General features: G+C 41.5%; 1 protein-coding gene across 2 annotated transcripts in view; it reads left to right on the top strand.

Annotated features, from left to right (window-relative positions):
* The first annotated feature begins 3,772 nt into the window (after nucleotides 1–3,772).
* The window catches only part of ARHGEF9 (Cdc42 guanine nucleotide exchange factor 9), a 427,917-nt gene continuing 411,411 nt past the window's right edge, over nucleotides 3,773–20,278 (top strand). Inside the window, exon 1 of one of the 2 annotated variants that reach the window (XM_048213365.2) lies at nucleotides 3,773–4,118. The gene's annotated coding sequence lies outside the window, so the exon portion shown is untranslated. The remainder of the gene's footprint in view (nucleotides 4,119–20,278) is intronic. The other variant, XM_057312109.1, reaches the window with a different exon arrangement.

The raw sequence follows: 20,278 nt of genomic DNA, 5'->3' as shown, positions 1-20,278 counted from the left end.
TGGTTTTGATTTGAATTTCCTTGATGGCTAATGATTTTGAACATTTTTTCATGTGTCTGTTAGCCATTTGTATGTCTTCATTGGAAAAGTGTCTGTTCATATCTTCTGCCCATTTTTTGATGTGTTTATTTGTTTCTCGTGTATTGAGTTTGAGAAGTTCTTTGTAGATCTTGGATACCAGTCCTTTATCTGTAGTGTCATTTGCAAATATATTCTCCCATTCCCAGTAGGGGAAGAAAGGGATAAAGAAAGGGGGGGTAATCAGAAGGGGGAATGAAACATGAGAGACTATGGACTATGAGAAACAAACTAAGGGCCTCAGAGGGGAGGGGGGTGGGGGAATGGGAAAGGCCGGTGATGGGTAGTAAGGAGGGCACGTATTGCATGGTGCACTGGGTGTTATCCACAACTAATGAATCATCGAGCCTTATGTCGGAAACCGGGGATGTACTGTATGGTGACTAACATAATAAAATAAAAAATCAGTATAAAAAAAAGAAAAAAAAAGAATAGGGTTGAGCTCAGCACCCTCATTCCCACCAATGAGATGACCAGAGTTTAGAAACAATTATGTGCTGGCATTATATTCTAATTAGATGAGATCCAAATAATCAATAAAATGGAGATGCATAGAATTGGTTTTATTGAATACCTTGTTTTTATAATAAAAACAATGTTAATTTAAAAAAAATAAAGGTGTTGTCAGGGTTGTTCCTCCGAAGGCTCTGGGGAGAATCCATTCATTGCTTCTTCTGGTTCTTGGTGGCAATTGGAATTCCTTGTCTTGTACCTTCATTAGTCCAATCTTCAGGGTCAGCATATTCAAATCTCTCTCTGCTGCTCCATTTTCGTATCATTTTATTCTGTGTGTAAAATCTCCCTCTGTCTCCCTCTCACAAGGATATATGCAATTGCATTTTGGGGCCCCCTGGATAATCCAGGATAATCTCCCCATGTCAAAATCCTTAATTTAGTTATCTTTTTGTCATAAATTAACATATTCACAAGTCCCAGGGATTAAGATATGGACATCTTTGAGAAGCCATTATTCAGTCTACTAGAAAAGGTTTAAATTTTAAGGCTAATGGAAGGGGTAAGACACAGGTTTGAACCTAGGAGGAAAATGGCAAGATGACAGGTAAGGCATAGATTTTTCTCTATATAACACCAGCTGGCCCATATGGAATTTAGAAACAAGACCAAGGTCTGTTCAGTATGGTACTCAACAACTCATTAGTAACACTAATGCACTGTTTTGAATATAAGCAGAGAAGACCATAGTCAATGAATCCCTTTCAAGTATTAACAAGGCTGTGGCAAAAGGCTTGGGAATATAGGATATATGCACTGCTTAACTTTTGATAAGAAAAGTCTGTAGTAGCAATTTGGTTACAAAATGTTAGTTCAGTTTTCTATAGTGGAAAATGAGATGCAGAAGATGTTAGGTGTGGCAACTGTTGTTTGCTTATTTACCTTATCTCCTGGATTGACAGAGGTTCCTTAAAGGCAGTATCTGGGCCTTTCCCATCTTTGTGTCACCCATGGAACATAGTCGTTTTGCTTCTTGGCATAGGAGTCCATTGTTTTTGTTTTGTTTTTTGTTTTGTTTTGTTTATTTTGTTTTCTTTTCTTTTTACTTCTCAAATGGCTTTTCCCCTAGGAATCTTGAAACAGAAGTAATTCTTATGGTAAGGGCCTGTTGGGCGGCAAGCAGCTGAATAAAATACGTTTCCACATGGGCAGAATCTAGAAAAGCCTTTCTCAGAAAAAAAATAATCTTCCTACTCCCATCTCTGTCTCCTTCCCCATTGCAGAGGCTGTTATTCAGCACAGGAATTATTGTTATTGTTATTGTTGTTATTATCAAGGTGAATATGATAAATAGAAATAGAGCAATCAAAATACTCTTGTCTGTATTTTCAAAAGTGTGCTTGCCACTACACAGTGCATGTAGGAAGCATGTAGCCTCTAATCTGAGCTCATCAAGACAGACCCTATGAAAAGAGTAAAGAGACCTGCTTCTAAAGCAGGAGGCCAGGCCCTTTCCTTCAGAGTGTAGTTAACCACTGGTGATCTGGCTCTGCCTTCATCAAGAGCGATGGGACATGTATGACAACAGGGTATCTCAGAGGCACTATCTTTCATTTTGGAAAGGGAACAGAATCAAGCACTTACAGAGTTCTGATTATGGACCAGGCATAGACCAATGCATTGAATCCTTTCTGAAATATTGTGAAGAAGGTCTTCTTATTGTGGTCATTTGACAGATGAAGAATACTGAGGCTCCAAGGTGGTAAAGTGCCCTGCTCAGTTTGGAGGTGGTGAGGTCCTTTCAGTCTCCCATCAACTACTTACATATCCTGGCAGGAAGACTAGGATCAGGAGGTGGGCAGTGAGAGGTAGGAAAGGAGTCCGTGAAGTGAGATGTGAGGGAAGCCCCAGATCTGGCTTCCCTGCAGAGCTGACAGGCTATCTTGGAAGCCAACACCAACATGGTATCTCCATGGCAACTTCTAGGATAAATTTGTTTGATTTATTCATTTGTCACAGATGGCTGTTTTTCTGTCTTCTGGCAGAATTTCAAGGGAATCAAGGGGATGTTGCCTCACATAACTGCTTCCATTGTACAATGACATTTTCAGAGGGCCGAAGTGATATGTGGGAAATTTTTTTCCCTGTGGGATATTATACAGATTTATTAGTATAAATGCCAGGTAAATTAGCCTAATTTCTCTATTTAAAAACAGAGGTGTGTCCATTAAACCCTCCTGCCAAATTCTAATGTCAGTCCCTCCCACCTAACAAGCAAGGGCTCATGTACAGATTTCCCCAGCCAGGAGGCAAGATCCTTTGTCTTAGTACACACCTGGTGAGAGCTGAGGGAAAGCACCATCCAAGTTCCTGGGCCCACTGCATTCCAGCCCTGTTTTTTCTCAACTGCCCAGGCTTGTTGGTTGGAAGCTTGTGATTACAGAGCTAATAAAAAAGGAGTGGGGGTGGGGTGGGGTAAATGCGCATTGTGACTAACAAGGGGGAAATCTGCCCTCCTGGGGATATGGAAACCTGGGAAACAGCTAAGAGTGGATTGAATGGATCCAGGAAAACGGTTGTCTACAGTTGGTAGCACCCTCCCACTCCACCTCCTCTTCCCCTCAAGTCTTCCAGGCCTCCCAGGGACTGGAGGCAGGGGCCCCAGGCGACAGTGTGGCGGTCCGTGTGGCCCTTGGGTGGGGGGTGCTGGCCCCTCAGCTTGACCTGCAAATGGTAGTACCCCTTAACCCGCCATCCCAGCCATTTGTTTCTGGGAGCTCTGTAATTTGGCCTATGGAATGTTTGGGTTAAAAATTGTAGTTTGGCCAAACAGACAGAACTGCCTGAAGAGAACAGGCAGTCACAGTACGAGGTTGGGGGAGGGGGGCGTAGTGGGCAAGGAATTAGCTCCCTCCAGAGCAGCCCGGTTTGACACGCCCTTGCCCTGGCGCTCACCTTTGCTGGGACGCGCCAGACTACACCCCTGGAATAGCGAGGTTTCCAAGACCTCTTCTGGGGAGCACTAGAAGGAGTTTGCATTGGCCTTTGGCCAGCCTCCTCCAGCCTGGCCACAGATTTCAGATCTGAACTTCAGGGTTGGGGCCCTTCCCCCTCCCCAAGCCCCACCCCTCCCTTCGCTTGCCTCTTAGGCTCCATCTTCCGTCAATTGTGACCCTAGGAACGCCGCCCCTACGGCAAGTAGCTGGCCAGAGGCAGCGGCTGGGGGAGGCTCCTTTGAGTAAAGATCTCTTTAACCTCTAGCTGGCTCCGAGTGCATCTCTGCTGGTGCTGCCGTGGCCCCAGGAAGTGTGGCTGCGGGACAGAGGGGGATCACATCAACACTGCAGCTCTCTTGCTTGGGGTGGCAAAGAGGCGCCCACCAGAGCTCAGCCGCAGGCGTACTCCCTCCGAAGCCACTTCCGTGCCAGCTGCTGGTCTCCAGTCAGTGTGGCCATCCGGCCCCACTCTGCGCGGGACGTGGGACCTAATCGTGGCACAGTTTTTCTGAGAAAGTGCAGCCTAGGTGCAGAGCCCCTCCACTTGCAGATCCAGTCTTCCCACCGAGCTCTGCCACTCCTGCTCACAAGGTAAATCCTGCTGCCTGCTCCTAACCAAACCAATGCTAGTGCCCCTAAGGGAATAGCCAAATTATGCCACCAGTTTGGAGAAAGTGGCAGAGACTGGAGATACCCTGGGGCATGCCAGAGTAGAGAGTTGAGCAGGGATGCCCACCTGGTGCGAGTTATGGGCCAAAAACCAGTTTGCATGGTTCACCAAGGGAGGTTAATGGATTTAAGGATGTGGTGTAAAATCTTACCCACTCCTGAAGAGTCCTCCCTTGGGGATGGGATAGGGGAATGGGGAAGAGAGGAGGTGGGGATATTGCCCAGCCAAGGGCAGGGGATGCGGAAGCTGCCAATGGCTGAAGAAAGTTGTTGGCTACCATAAGGGCCCCAATCTCATGACATTTCACCATTTGGCTGCCTTGAGGTGTTGAGCTCCTATCACTCTTTGCTTGTGGCATAAGGGGCTGGAGGCCACAGGGTAAGAGCACTTCTGTAGGCCCAACTCTCCAGGCCGAGACTTGGTGACAACCTCTGGTGAAAATGCCATGATTTTGTGGAAAGTGAGGCCAACCTTAAGCCACAGCAGGAAGATGAAATCTGGATGGATGGAGAGTAGTCTTACAGTGAATTATGGTGGATGAAGGAAAGCAGGGCAGGGGTACTCTCTTCAAATGTCTACAAAGCTGTCATGTGAAAAAGAATTACATTTGTCTTGTGTGGCCCAGAAAGGAGAAACCAGGATAGGTCTGAATTCAACAGGCTGGAAGCCACCAGGAGGCAGAATTAAGCTTACTATAAGGAATCCCTTTTTAATAGGGAGGAAGGAGTGCTTTTACTGTGTATCAGTCATTTCACTAAGTATTTTACACAAATTATCCCACTTAACATTTAGCAAGGCTTGGATGTATTCAATGATAAAATGGAATAGCCTGGAAGTAGTGGGGGGTCACTAGAAGCCCCTAAGCACAAAAAAGGTCAAAGAACCACTTGATTGCTATATTGTGAGGGATAATCAAACTTCATGTGGGAACTTATACTATAAAGCTAATAGGCATTTTCAGATGTTGAGCATTCAGAGTCCTAAATTAAGGCATCAGGTTTTGCTTTTTTTGCTTTTTTGTTTTGGTTTTTGTTGTTGTTGTTGTTGTTGTTTGTTTTTTAAAGAACAGAAAGAACCTGACACCCCGGAGGATCTCATGTCCAGACTCTTCACTATACCACTCTGTGATTCCCTGGGTTGAAGGCTCAGGATTAGCAAGAAATGGTTACACAGGAAGCCTGCAAAAGCAGCCTCTCTGGGTAACTAATAGGTTGGAAAAAAATGTGCGTTTAACTCCAGGATAATTGTTCCAGCTGGACACCTTGAGGGAAGTCTGAGCTCTTGAAAGTCTAGATTGGTTCAGTGTGCACAGCTGGAGACACCTTCCTTTGACAAGAAGGGTGTGTGTGTGTGTGTGTGTGTGTGTGTGTGTGTGTGTGCCTGATAGTCAAAGACAGGATGTTCCTATCAAACAAACAAAATATGCCCCCTCCATGTGAAAGGAGACACTGTGCTAATCTACGCTGAGCTCTTTCTGATCCCAGGTTAAGATGAGGTTGATGACAACCACCTGTTGATTTTGTGGAATTGAAAGAAGTTTGCACAAGGAATTGAGAGATTCTGTAACCCATTTATGTTGTATCCTTAGGGAAGTCCCAGCATCTCTCTGAGCCTCAAGTTCCCCATCTGTAAAACCAGAAAGTTGGACTTCACTGGGTATCTCAAAAGACCCATTAGACCAGTGAAAATAAAAATTAAAACAAACTAGGCTGTGGTTTCTTGCACATTTGTATTTATGAGAGTTGTAGAATCAGAGTTTTATAACATCTTGAAAATGGGCCGCTACAGGGGAACTAAAATGCCACTCTACTCCTTTTCTTTCATTGGCTAAGATATGACTGAAGTCCATTCAACAAAAATAGGCTTTCAATGGCTGCAGTGTTTCTAGACAGTCAAGGTCTCTGAAGGGTTAAAAACTCAGGGACCTCTTTGATGTCACTTGGATTTTCCTATGGCAGCTGTGTTGCTTTCTAGTTAATGCCAAGGCATTTACCCTGGCTTACTGCGAAGAATCTGCTGGTGTGATGCATTGTGCTAAGCAACTGGAGATGAGACCAGAGAGGACTGATTAATGTAGGCTCCTGCACTTAGGAATCTGTAAGTCTGTTGAAAGAAATTACAAGACAGAAATTTCCTTTCACGGGGGGGAAAGGAGGAACAGAGAAGGCAGAAGTCATGTGAAACAATAAAAAATACACAGGACAAGAAGTTTGGGACCCTTGGGTTTTTCTGTTTTGTGGTTTTTTAAAATTTTTATTATGATATGTTAGTTACCAAATAGTACATCATTAGCTTTTGATGTAGTGATCCATGATTCATTCTTTGCATATAACACCCAGTGCTCCATGCAGTATGTGCCCTCCTTAATACCCATCACCAGGCTAGCCCATCTCCACACCCCAATATCCTCTAAAACCCTTAGTTTGTTACCCAGAGTCCATAGGCTCTCATGGTTCGTCTCCCCCTCTGTTTCCGCCACCTTCATTTCTCTCTTCCTTCTCTTAATGATCTCCCTGCTATTCCTTATGCTCCACAAATAAGTAAAACCATATGAAAATTGTCTTTCTCTGCTTGACTTATTTCACTTAGCATAATCTCCTCCAGTTCCATCTATGTTGATGCAAATGTTGAGTAATCATCCTTTCTGATGGCTGAGTAATATTCCATTGTATATACGGACCACATTTTTTTAAAAGATTTTATTTATTTATTTGACAGAGATAGAGACAGCCAGCGAGAGAGGGAACACAAGCAGGGGGAGTGGGAGAGAAAGAAGCAGGCTCATAGCAGAGGAGCCTGATGTGGGGCCCGATCCCATAACGCCGGGATAACACCCTGAGCTGAAGGCTGACGCTTAACCGCTGTGCCACCCAGGAGCCCCTGGACCACATCTTCTTAATCCAGTCATCTGTTGAAGGGCATCTCGGCTCCTTCCACAGTTTGGCTATTGTGGACAATGCTGCTATGAACATTGGGGTGCATGTGCCCCTTCTTTTCACAACGTCTGTATCTTTGGGGTAAACACCTAGTAGTGCAATTGCTGGGTCATGTGTAGCTCTATTTTTAACTTCTTGCGGAACCTCCACACTGTTTTCCAAAGTGTCTGTACCAACTTGCATTCCCACCAACAATGTAGGAGGGATCCCTTTTCTCCACATCCTCTCCAACATTTGTTGTTTCCTGCCTTGTCAATTTTTGTCATTCTAACTGGTGTAAGGTGGTATCTCAATGTGGTTTTTTGTTTGTTTGTTTGTTTGTTATAATAATTTTTTATTATGTTAGTCACCATACAGTATATCCTTAGTTTTTGATGTAATGTTCCATGATTCATTAATTGCGTGTAATACCCAGTGCACCATCCAATATGCGCCCTCCTTAATACCCATCACTAGCCTATCCCAGTACCTCCCCCACCCCTGCCGAAGCCCTCAGTTTGTTTCCCAGAGTCCATAGTCTCTCAATGTGGTTTTGATTTGAATTCCTGATGGCTAATGATGTTGAACATTTTTTCATGTGTCTGTTCCCCATTCATATGTCTTCATTGTAAAAGTGTCTGTTCATATCATCTGCTTATTTTTTGATTTGATTATTTGTTTTTTGGGTGTTGAGTTTGAGAAGTGCTTTATAGATTCTGGGTATCAGCCCTTTATCTGTAGTGTCTTTTGCAAATATCTTCACCCATTCTGTGAGTTGCCTCTTTGTTTTGTTGACTGACTCCTTTGCTGTGCAGAGGCTTTTCATCTTGATGAAGTCCCAAAAGTTCATTTTTGCTTTTGTTTCCCTTGCCTTTGGAGACGTGTCATGAAGAAGTTGCTGTGGCCTATGTCGAAGAGGAGACTGCCTATATTCTCATATATTATTGTGATGGATTCCTGTTTCACATCGAGGTCTTTCAACCATTTAGAGTTTATCTTTGTGTATGGTGTAAGAGAATGGCTGAGTTTCATTCTTCTGTATATAGCTGTCTAATTTTCCCAGCACCATTTATTGAAGAGACTGTCTTTGTTCCATTGGATGTTTTTTCCTGCTTTGTCAAAGATGAGTTGACCATAGATTTGAGGGTCCATTTCTGGAGTCTGTATTGTGTTCCATTGATCTATGTGTCTTTTTTTGTGCCAGTACCATTCTGTCTTGGTGATCACAGCTTTGTAGTATAGATTGAGAACAGGCAACGTGAAACCCCCACCTTTGTTTTTCTTTTTCAACTTTTCCTTGGCTCTTCGGGGTCTTTTCTGGTTCCACAGAAATTTTAGGATTGTTTGCTCTAGCACTTTGAAAAATGACATTGGAGTTTTGATCGGGATGACATTGAAAGTATAGATTGCTCTGAGTAGCATAGACATTTTAGCTATGTTTAGTCTTCCGCTCCATGAGCATGGAAAGTTTTTCCGTGTTTTTGTGTCTTCTTCAATGTCTTTCACCAGTGTTCTGTAGTTTCTAGAGTATAGATCCTTTACCTCTTTGGTTAGGTTTATTCCAAAATATCTTATGATTTTTGGTGCTATTGTGAATGGAATTGATTCCTTAATTTCCCTTTCTTCAGTCTCATTGCTAGTGTATAGAAATGGACCTGATTTTTGTGCATGGATTTTGTATCCTGCCACATTACTGAATTGCTGTATGAGTTCTAGTAAGTTGGAGGTGAAGTCTTTTGGGTTTTCCACATAAAGTATCATGTCGTCTGTGAAGAGAGTTTGACTTCTTCTTTGCCAATTTGAATACATTTTATTTCTTTTTGTTTTCTGATTGCTGTTGCTAGGACTTCTAGTAGTCTATTGAACAACAATGGTGAGAGTGGGCCTGTGATGTTCCTTTTCTTTCCCCCATTGAGAACGATATTTGCTGTTTGCTTTTCATAGATGGCTTTTATGAATTTGAGGAATGTACCCTCTATCCCTACACTCTGAAGGGTTTCAATCAGGAATGGATGCTGTATTTTGTCAAATGCTTTTTCTGCATCACATGAGAGGATCGTTAAGTTTCTTATCTCTTTTCTTATTAAAGTGTTCTATCACATCGATTGATTTGTGAATGTTGAAGTACACTTTCATTCCAAGGAGAAATCCCACCTGCTCTGGATGGATAATCCTTTTAATCTACTGTCAGTTCCTATTGTCTAGGATCTTTCTGAATATTTTGGCATCCATGTTCATCAGGGATATTGGTCTGCAATTCTCTTTTTTGATGGGGTCTTTGCCTGGTTTTGGGACCAGGGTAATGCTGGCCTCATAGAACGAGTTTCTATTTTTTGTTCTTTTTTTTTGAAACAGCCTCATGGGAATAAGTATTATTTCTTCTTTAAATGTTTTTTAGAATTCCCCTGGGAATCCATCAGACACTAGACTCTTGTTTTTTGGGACGTTTTTGATCACTGCTTCAATTTTGTTACTGATTATTGATCTGTTCAGATTGTTAATTTCTTCTTGTTTCAGTCATGGTAGTTTATACATTTCCAGGAAGGCATCCATTTCTTCCAGTTCGCTTTATTTTTTGGCATATAGTTGTTGCTAATAATTTCTAATAACTGTTTCTATTTCCTTGGTGTTTGTTGTGATCTCTCCCTTTTCATTCATAATTTAATTAATTTGGGTCCTTTCTCTTTTTTTGGATATGTCTGGCCAGTGGTTTATTGATCTTATTCATTCGTTCAAGATTCAGCTTCTTGTTTCATTGATATGCTCTATTATATTTCTGCTTTCTAATTCATTGATCTCTGCTCTGATCTTTATTATTTCTCTTCTCCTGCTTGGCTTAACCTTTACTGCTTAGGAAATGAGGAAATAGAAATAAGCTGAAAATAAGCACAGATACACACACTTAAATAATGGAATTTCCTTATCTGTCTTGGGATCCCTGGTTTATCTGACGATTTCATGGTGGAGTGCAATCAATAGACACAGGGAGAAGTGTGGAACAACCTGGGATGTGTTTAGTGCTGACAGATATACTTTCTCTGAGAGAGGTGATATGCAGATTATAGCTTATTGAGGGAGGCAAGGAGGTGTCTATGGTTGGGACCCACAGAGCTATTGTTGTGTAATTAATGCTTCAAGGGCTGCTGATTTGCCAGAGTCATTCTGAATGTAATATGGGTGAAGTTACTTTGTTATGTCACCTTGGACAAGCTTCCTGTGCACTCTGCGATTTGAGTTCTTTCTGGGCCTTCCTTTGCTATCTGTAACACTGGGTTGGACTAGGTTTGTGGTTTTCTTTTTTTAAGATTTTATTTTTTTGTTGGAGAGAGAGAGAACACAAGTAGGCAGAGTCGCAGGCAGAGGGAGAGGGAGAAGCAGGCTCCTCACTGAGCAAGGAGCCTGATGCGGGACTCAATCCCAGGTTCCTGGGATCATGACCTGAGCTGAAGGCAGATGCTTAACTGACTGAGCCACCCAGGCATCCCTAGATTTGTGATTTTCAACAAGGACAACTTCCATGAAAGCCCAGTATGCTAACAGTGGAACTCCTCTGAGATCAGCTACTGGGTTGGTGCCCATGGGATGGTCTAGAATAAGTTAAATAATCTCCAAGGGTCCTTCTAGTTCTATGAATCTATCCCTCTAGGTAACTATATCACTACCACTGTTTTCTTGGTGAAAGCCAAGATAGATGCACAAAACGTGGCTCTTCCTTCCTTCCTACCTATTTGTAGGTCCTGCATCACACTTCTTTCCCAGCCCCTGTGTTCCCTCCACTTTTCATCCAGGGTCTGTGGCCTGCCTCCTGGGACCGGCTATTTTTGGATCTTGTGCACAGATACCAAGGTCATTGATAATGCCTGCAGACTAACCTCTCTCCTTCAGCAACCCCAGTTGAGGGCCGTGATAGCAGGGACCAATGGGTGAGGAAAGGAGGCACAACCTGACTTCCCATAGTCTTTTACGGAAGCTCACAGGCCAGGACCTACTGGGTTATAAGGGGGGTGGGGTATCATTAGTGGCATAAGTGGCCCACAGAGATTTGCTAAACATTCTCTGAGTTTGATCCTCAGAGTTTATAACTAGCTTACAGTTACTATCTGAAGTCATTCCTGGTTTGGGGGACTCATTAGCAGATGGTGCCAGTCCTTGCCTAGTACCTGAAACCAAACTCTCAGTCTAACCTTTAAGGCACCCTTCTAAATTGTCCTATCTCTCCCATTTCTTCATTCTTTTATTAGGGCAACTGAATCCTAGAAAAACTAATTGAAGATCAAATTCAAGTAAAATGTAGCTGAACTCTAGATAGCCTTATTAAGGACCACAAAACAACACAATCTGGTCCATTCTAGAAAGAAACTTTCCTGGTTTTAAAAAAAAACAGAAAGGGAAAACTGTATTCAACGTGTTTAAATTCCCCTCAACTATGCTTCAATCCATATAATGGCCAGTTAAGGGCTGAGGAGAGAAACAAAGGGGAGGGAAAAGGAGGAAGAAAGATGGGGTGAGGGGAAGTGGGATGAAAGTCAGTGAGTGACACAGGTACTCACAAAAGGGAAAATGATGGAACTCTTAAATTGCTCTTTATCCTTGAGCTTTCAGAGCTCCCCTCTGAATGAGAGAGAAACTGCTCATAACAACTCATCAGAGGCAGTGATTAGAGTCATTACCCAGTGTCTTTTGTCTCCCATAAGTAGGCCCCCACCAACAAGCCATTTCTTCTCTTCTTCCTCACATTCCCCACCACCCCATACACAACCTGATTGTTGCTACTTTGGTGCTTTCATTGATATTATTCTGCAAACTAGGCTAGGGTTCAGGGGGTCAGGGACTGGGCTGTTAGAAGATAAGGATGGATAGGGAAGGAATGATCCTCAGTTTGAGGACATTGAAGCCAAAAGTATGAGTTTGTATAGTCAGTTCTTTGTTCTTCATGGCCTTGGTAATGGGAGGATGTTGGGAGTTGGGGATAGAGCTGGACAACCAAAGAATGTAGGTTACAGAGCTTAGGTCATGATCAATGTCCAACTCAAATAATCCTAAAGCTTGGTTTCCCTAAGAGCCTCCATTTTTTCCCCAGTCCCAAAACAGTGATGAAGGTACATTTGGCTTCTCTACACTTCCCATTTTACTCCTATGGAACAAAATGAGGAAGAGATGGGGAAGGGAAAGATCTGGGAGTGGGGTAGGGTGAACAAAGAGACAGCTGGAGTTTCAGAGGACAGCTGGCCATCAGGACAGAGGGAATAAAAGGGTTCCTGGAGCAGTGCAGGGGCTGGTAGGCAGAGGTTCTCTGTCCATCTCTCCTGGTTCCTGATAGATTCCTGAGAAGGTAGCAAGGGTGTATTGATTTTTCTCTGAACATGTAGGACAGGTGTCTGTGGCCTCGTCAGCCTGCAAGAGAAGGCAAAGGGCTGATGGGAAAGTACTAGGCCCTGTGATATGGGATTTCTTCTCTTCCCATCCCCCATCCCTGATGACTTGGTCTACTTTCCTTTTTTAATTCCTTGTTCTTTTTTTTTCTTTTTTTTAAATTTTATTTTTTAATGTTTTTTTTATTACATTATGTTAGTCACCATACAGTACATCCCTGGTTTCTGATGCAAGTTTTTTTTTTGTTTGTTTAAATTCTAGTCAGTTAACAGATAGTGTAATATTAGTTTCAGGAGTAAAATTTCATGATCCAGCAACTTACATATAACACCCAGTGCTCATCACAGGAAGTGCCCTCCTTAATACCCACCACCCATTTATCTCATCCCCTGTCCACCTCCACTCTAGCAACCCTCAGTTCCTTCTTTATTTATTTTATTTTTTTTTAAGATTTTATTTATTTATTTGACAGAGATAGAGACAGCCAGCCAGAGAGGGAACACAAGCAGGGGGAGTGGGAGAGGAAGAAGCAGGCTCACAGTGGAGGAGCCTATGTGGGGCTTGATCCCGTAACGCCGGGATCACGCCCTGAGCCGAAGGCAGACGCTTAACCGCTGTGCCACCCAGGCGCCCCCAGTTCCTTCTTTATAGTTAAGAGTCCCTTATGGTTTCCCTCCCTCCCTTTTTTTTCCATCCCCTATGTTCATCCACTTTGTTTCTTAAATTCCCCATTGAGCGAAATCATATGGTATTTGTTCTTATCTGACTGACTTATTTCACTTAGCATAATACACTCTAGATCCAGCCACATCATTACATGCAGCAAGATTTCATTCTTTTGATGGCTGAGTAATATTCCATTGTATACATATATACCACCTCTTCTTTATCTATTAATTGGTCAATGGGCATTTGGGCTATTTCCATGACTTGGCTATTGCTAATAATATTGCTATAAATATCAAGAAGCATGTGCCAATTGGAATCAGTATTTCTGTATCTTGTGTCCTCAGTAAATAAGGAGCAGTGCAATTCCTGGGTCAAAGAGCAGTTCTATTTTTAACTTTTTGAGGAAACTCTATACTGTTTCCCACAGTGACTGTACTAGTTTGCATTCCCAACAACAATATGAGAGGGTTCCCCTATCTCCATATCCTCACCAACACCTTTTGTTTCCTGTGTTGTTAATTTTAGCCATTCTGGCAGGTGTGAAGTGGTATTCATTATGGTTTTGATTTTTATTTCCTGATGATGAGTGATGTTGAACATCTTCTAATTTGTCTGTCAGCCATCTGGATGTCTTCTTCAGAAAAATTTCTATTCATGCCTTCTGCCCATTTCTTAACTGGATTATTTATTTTGGGGGGTGTCCAGTTTTATAAGTATTTTATAGATTTGGGGTACTAACACTTTATCAGCTGTGTCATTTGCAAATATCTAATCCCATTCCAAAGGTTGCCTTCTGGTTTTGTTGTTTCCTTTTCTGTGAGAAAGTTTTTATCTTGATGAAGTCCTAATAATTAATTTTTGCTTTGTTTCCCTTGCCTCTGGTGACATGTCTAGTAAGAATTTGCTATGGCCAAGGTCAAAGAGGTTGCTGCTTGTGTTATCCCCTAGGATTTTGATGGTTTCCTAACACATATTTAAATCTTTCATCTATTTTGAATTTATTTCTGTGTATGATGTAAGAAAGTGGTCCAGTTTCATTCTATTGAATGTTGCTGTCTTTTTTCCAAACACCATTTGTTGAAGACATTGTCCTTCTTCTATTGGGTATTCTTTCCTGCTTTGTTGAAGATTGGCTGTGCATACAGTTGTGTGTCTATTTCTAGGTTTTCTATTCTGTTCCATTGATCTATGTTTCTGTGTTTGTGCCAGTACCATACTATCTTGATCACTACAGTTATGTAATATAGCTTGAGGTCTGGAATTGTGATTCCTACAGCTTTGGTTTTCTGTTTCAAGATTGCTTTGGCTATTCAGGATCTTTTGTGATTCCATACACATTTATGGTTGTTAGTTTTTAACTTGGTGAAAAATGCTGGTGGTATTTTGATAAGGATTGCATTAAATGTGTAAATTTCTTTCATACTATAGATATTTTTAATGATATTAGGAGGGAATAGGCAAGATGTTGGAGGAGTAGGAGACCGTGTTTCAACTGGTCCCCTGCATTTAGGTGGATATCTACCAAGCCATTCTGAACACCCACTAATTCAGCCTGAGATGTAAGAATATATATCTGGTTTTCTACAAGCAGAAAAACTGATGGTCGTGAAGTAGGAAGGGTGGGGTTGTGAGTCTTTGGGCAGATATCGGAAGATAAACAGAACGGGAAGGGAGCATCTGTAAGCTGGAGCCTGGAAAGTGATATAACACCAGAGCTCAAAAGCTTCCTGAGCCGGGGGCCAGGCAAAAACTCACAGAGCAGTAGGAGCTGGGAAGGGCTTTAGAGCAGGGCCCAGAGAGGATCCAGAAGCTGCAGGGGTGCAAGGGTGAACCCGGGGTGGCTCACAGTTTTAGAAGCAGCAGAGACACACCCTGGACATGGAGTTGACCTCTGAGAGAGTTGCTATGGGCACACACCACTGCAAAACACTGTGGTTTTCAGCAGCACATACAGAAATGGAGACTGTGTTCTGGAGGTCTCAGTGAAGAGCAGATGGCAATTTCTTTCCTCTGGGACAGAGATTCAGGTGCGGCCATTTTTGCTCTGACTCAGAAGAGGCACAGAAAGCCGCCAGGGAACAAAAGCCCCCAAAACCTGTTACCACTGAACCCAGCCCCCCAACAGGGGGCAGAGCAACTCTGCCTGAGCAGGGTTGCCTGAGAAACAGTGTGGCAGGCCCCTCCCACAGAAGACAGGCTGAGAGGACAAGAGGACGACAACCCTAAGTTCCCCATAAAATGGGTGCATCTCGGTTAGGTTGTGGTTAATACTTTGGACTGTAGACATTCCGTCAACCACCTCTCAATAGAATGACTAGGAGGAGGAGCTCCCAATAAAGAAAACAACAAGAGACAATGGCCTCCCCCACAGACCTAATGGATATGGATATAAGCAAGATGTCACAGATTGACTTCACAGTAGCAATTATGAAGTTGATATCTAGGCTTGAGAAAAATATTAGTGATAATATAGAATCCCTAAGGGCAGAAATGAGATCTAATCAGGCCAAACTTAAAAATGCTATGAATGAGATTCAGTCTAAACTGAATACCCTAACAGCCAGGGTAAATGAGGCAGTAGAATGAATTAGTGAGCTAGAAGAAAGATGACAGAAATTAGAGAGGCTTAGGAGGACTGGGATAAACAGCTAGAAGCCCATGGGAACAGACTTAGAGAAATCAATGATGCCATGAAATGTTCCAATGTCAGAATTATTTGGATCCCTGAGGGGGTGGAGAGAGAGAGAAGACTAGAAGCTATATTTGAGTAAATCATGGCTGAGAACTTCCCTAATCTGGGGAAGGAAATAAGCATTAGTGTCCAAGAGGCAGAAAGGACCCTTCCCAAGATCAGTAAAAACAGACCAACACCACGGCATATAATAGTAAAACTTGCAAATCGTAGAGCCAAGAAGCTATCCTGAGAGCAGCTAGGGGGAATAGATTTTTTTTACCTACAGAGGGAGGAACATCAGAATAACGTCAGACCAGTCCACAGAGACCTGGCAAGCCAGAAAGGGCTGGTAAGACATTCACAGTACTAAATGAGAACATGCAGCTGAGGACACTTTATTCAGCAAGGCTGTCATTCAGAATGGATGGACAGACAAGGAGCTTCCAGGACTGGCAGAAACTGAAGGAATATGTGACCATCAAGCCAGCCCTGCAAGAAATATTAAGGGGGATTCTATAAAAGAAGAAAGACCCCAAGAGTAATATAGACCAGAATTTTGCAGAGACAATCTATAGAAACAGGGACTTCACAGGCAATATGATGGCACTAAACTCATATCTTTCAATAGTCACTCTCAATGTGAATGGCCTAAATGCTCCCATGAAACATCACAGGGTTGCAGATTGGATAAAAAGACATGACCCATTCACATGCTGTCTTCAAGAGACACATTTTGATCCTAAAGATACCTCCAGATTGAAAGCGAGGGGATGGAGAACTATTTATCATGACAATGGACTTCAAAAGACAGCTGGGGTAGCAATTCTGATATCAGACAAAATAGATTTTAAACAAAAGACTGTAGTAAGAGATGTAGAGGGACACCATATCATACATAAAGGGTATATCCAACAAGAAGATCTAACAATTGTAAATATCTATGCCCCCAACATGGGAGCAGCCAACTACATAAGTCAACTGTTAAACAAAATAAAGAAACATATAGATAATAATGCATTAATAGTGGGAAACCTCAACACTCCACTCTCAGCAATGGACAGATCATCTAAGCAGAAGAACAACAAAGAAACAAGAGCTTTGAATGACACATTGGACCAGATGGACTTCATAGATACATACAGAACATTCCACCTTAAAACAACTCGTTCTTCTCAAGCACACATGGAACTTTCTCCAGAATAGACCACATACTGGGTCACAAATCAGGTCTCAACTGATACCAAAAGATTGAGATTATTCCCTGCATATTCTCAGACTACAATGCTTTGAAACTGGAACTCAATCACAAGAAACAATTTGGAAGGAATTCAAACACTTGGAAGCTAAAAACCATCCTACTAAAGAATGTTTGGGTCAACCAGGAAATTAAAGAACTTAAACAATTCATGGAAAACAATGAGAAGGAAAACACATTGTTCCAAAACCTATGGTATACAGCAAAGGCAGTCCTACAGGGGAAATACATAGCCATCCAAGCCTCACTCAAAAAAGTAGAAAAATCCAGAATGCACAAGCTAACCTTACACCTAAAGGAGGTGGGGGAAAGAAGAGCAAATAAAACCTAAAGCAAGCAGGAGAAGAAAAATAATAAAGATTAGAGTAGAGATCAATGAAATAGTAACCAGAAAACAGTAAAAAAAAGATCAAAGAAACTAGAAACTGGTTCTTGAAAGAATTATTAAGATCGATAAACCACTGGACAGACTTAACCAAAAGAAAAGATAAAGGACCCAAATTAATAATATCATGAAAGAAAGGGGAAAGATCATGACTAAGAACAAGGAAATAGAAACAGTTATTAGAAATTGTTACCCAATACTATATGACAACAAACTAAGCAACCTGGAAGAAATGGATGCCTTCATGGAAACTTATAAACTACCAAGACTGAAACAGTAAGAAATAGGCAATCTGAACAGACCAATAAGCAGTAATGAAATTGAAGCAGTAATCAAAAATCTCTGAAGAAACAAGAGTCCAGGACCAGATGGTTTCCCAAGGGAATTCCACCAAACATTTAAAGAAGATATAATACCTATTATTCTGAAGCTGTTTCAAAAAAACATGTGGGGAACAGGGAAGCTTCTTACACTGTTGGTTGGAATGCACGCTGGTACAGTCACTCTGGAAAACAGCATGGACGTTCCTCAGGACATTAAAAATAGAGCTACCCTATGACCCAGAAGTTGCACTACTGTGTATTTACCCTAAATATACAGATGTAGTGAAAAGAAGGGGCACATGAACCCCAATTTTCATAGAAGCAATGTCTACAATAGCCAAACTGTGGAAGGAGCCAAGATGCCCTTCACAGATGAATGGGTAAAGAATATGTGGTTCATGTATACAATGGAATATTACTCAGTCATCAGAAAGGATGAATACCCACCATTTGTACTGACATGGATGTAACTGGAGGGGATTATGCTAAGTGAAATAAATCAAGCAGAGAAAGACAATTTTCATATGGTTTCACTCATATGTGGAACATAAGGAATAACACGGAGAGCATTAGGGAAAGGAAGGGAAAACTGAGGGGTGGAAATCAGAGAAGGAGACAAACCATGAAAGAGTATGGACTCTGGGAAACAAACTGAGGGTTTCAGAGGGGAAAGGGGTGGGGCGATTCAGAAGCCTGGTGATGGGTATTAAGGTGTTGTAATGAGCCGTGGGTGTTATACTCAACTAATGAATCATTGAACACTATATCAAAAACTAATGATGTATTGTATGGTGGCCAACTTAATAATAAAAAATTTAAAAAAACAATATTAGTTTTTCCAATCCATGCACATGGAATGTTTTTCCAAATCTTTTTGTCCTCTTCAACTTCTTTCATAAGTGTTCTATAGTTCTCAGAATACTAATCTTTTACCTCTTTGGTTGGGTTTCTTCCTAATCATCTCATAATTTTTGGTGCTGGTGTAAATGGGATCAAGTCCTTCATTCCCTTTCTGCTGTTGCATTACAGGTATATAGAAATGCAACACATTGTTTTACATTGATTTTGTATTCTGCAACTTTGCTGAATTCCTGTATTAGTTCCAGCAATATTTTGGTGGAGTCTTTTGGGTTTTCTACATAGAATATCATGTTGTCTGTGAAAAGGGAATGTTTGACTTCTTCCTTGCCCAATGGATGCCTTTTTTGTTTGTTTGTTTGTTTGTTTGTTTGTTTGCTGAGGTAAGACTTCCAATACTATGTTAAATATCAATGGTGAGAGTAGAAATCCCTGTCTTGTTCCCGACCTTAAAGGAAAACTCTCAGTTCTTCCCCACCGAGGATGATATTATCTGTGGGTTCTTTTGTATATGTCCTTTATGATGTTGACATATCTCCCCTCTATCCCTAATTGTTGAGGGTTTTTATCAAGAATGGATGCTGTACTTGGTCAAATGCTTTTTCTGCATTTCTTGAGAGGATCATATGGTTCTTATCCTTTCGTTTATTACTCTGGTTTATCACGTTGATTGATTGTAGATGTTGAACCACCCCAGCAGCCCCGGAATAAATTTCACTTGATTGAGGTGAATGATTAATGTACTGCTGGATTTGAATTGCTAGTGTCTTGTTGAAAATTTAGGCACCCACGTTCATCAGAGATATAGGCCTGCCATTCTTCTTTTTAGTGGGGTCTTTGGTTTTGGAATCAAGGTAATGTTGGCCTCATAGAATGAGTTTGGTAGTTGTCCTTCCATTTCTATTTTTTGGAATGGTTGAAGTTGAATAGTTATTAGCTCTTCTTTAAATGGCTGTTAGAGTTCTCCTGGGAAGCCATCTGGCCTTGGACTTCTGTTTGTTCAGAGATTTTTGATTACTGATTTGATTTCTTTGTTGGTGATGGGTCTGTTCAAATATTCCACTTCTTCCTCTTTCAGTTTGGTACACTGTAGGTTTCTAGGAATTTGTCCATTTCTTCCAGATAGCTCAGTTTGCTGGCATATAATTTTTCATAATAGTCTCTCAATGATTTGTATTTCTGTTGTGTTGTTTATTATCTCTCCTCTTTCATTCGTGATTTTATTTATTTGGGTCCTTAGTCTTAATTTTAAGTCTGGCTAAGGGTTTATCAATTTTATTTATTTTTTTCAATCAACCAGCTCCTAGTTTCATTGATCTGTTCTACTGTGGGGTTTTTTGTTTCTATATCATTGATTTCTGCACTAATCTTTATTATTTCCCATCTACTGCTGGCTTTAGGCTTTATTGACTGTTCCTTTTCTAGCTCCTTTAGGTGTAAGATTAGTTTGTGTATTACACACTTTTTTGCTTCCTGAAGTAGGCTTGCATTGCTATATACTTCCCTCTTCTGACTGCTTCTGCTGCATCTCAAAGATTTTGAACTGTTGTGTTTTCATTTCCATTTGCCTCTATGTATTTTTTTAAATTCCTTCTTTAATTTCCTGGTTAACCCATTGATTCTTTAGTA

This window comes from Ursus arctos, chromosome X, assembly GCF_023065955.2.
Source record: "Ursus arctos isolate Adak ecotype North America chromosome X, UrsArc2.0, whole genome shotgun sequence".
Classification (NCBI taxonomy): Eukaryota; Metazoa; Chordata; class Mammalia; order Carnivora; family Ursidae; genus Ursus; species Ursus arctos.
This window is presented reverse-complemented; position numbering and strand designations above follow the sequence as displayed.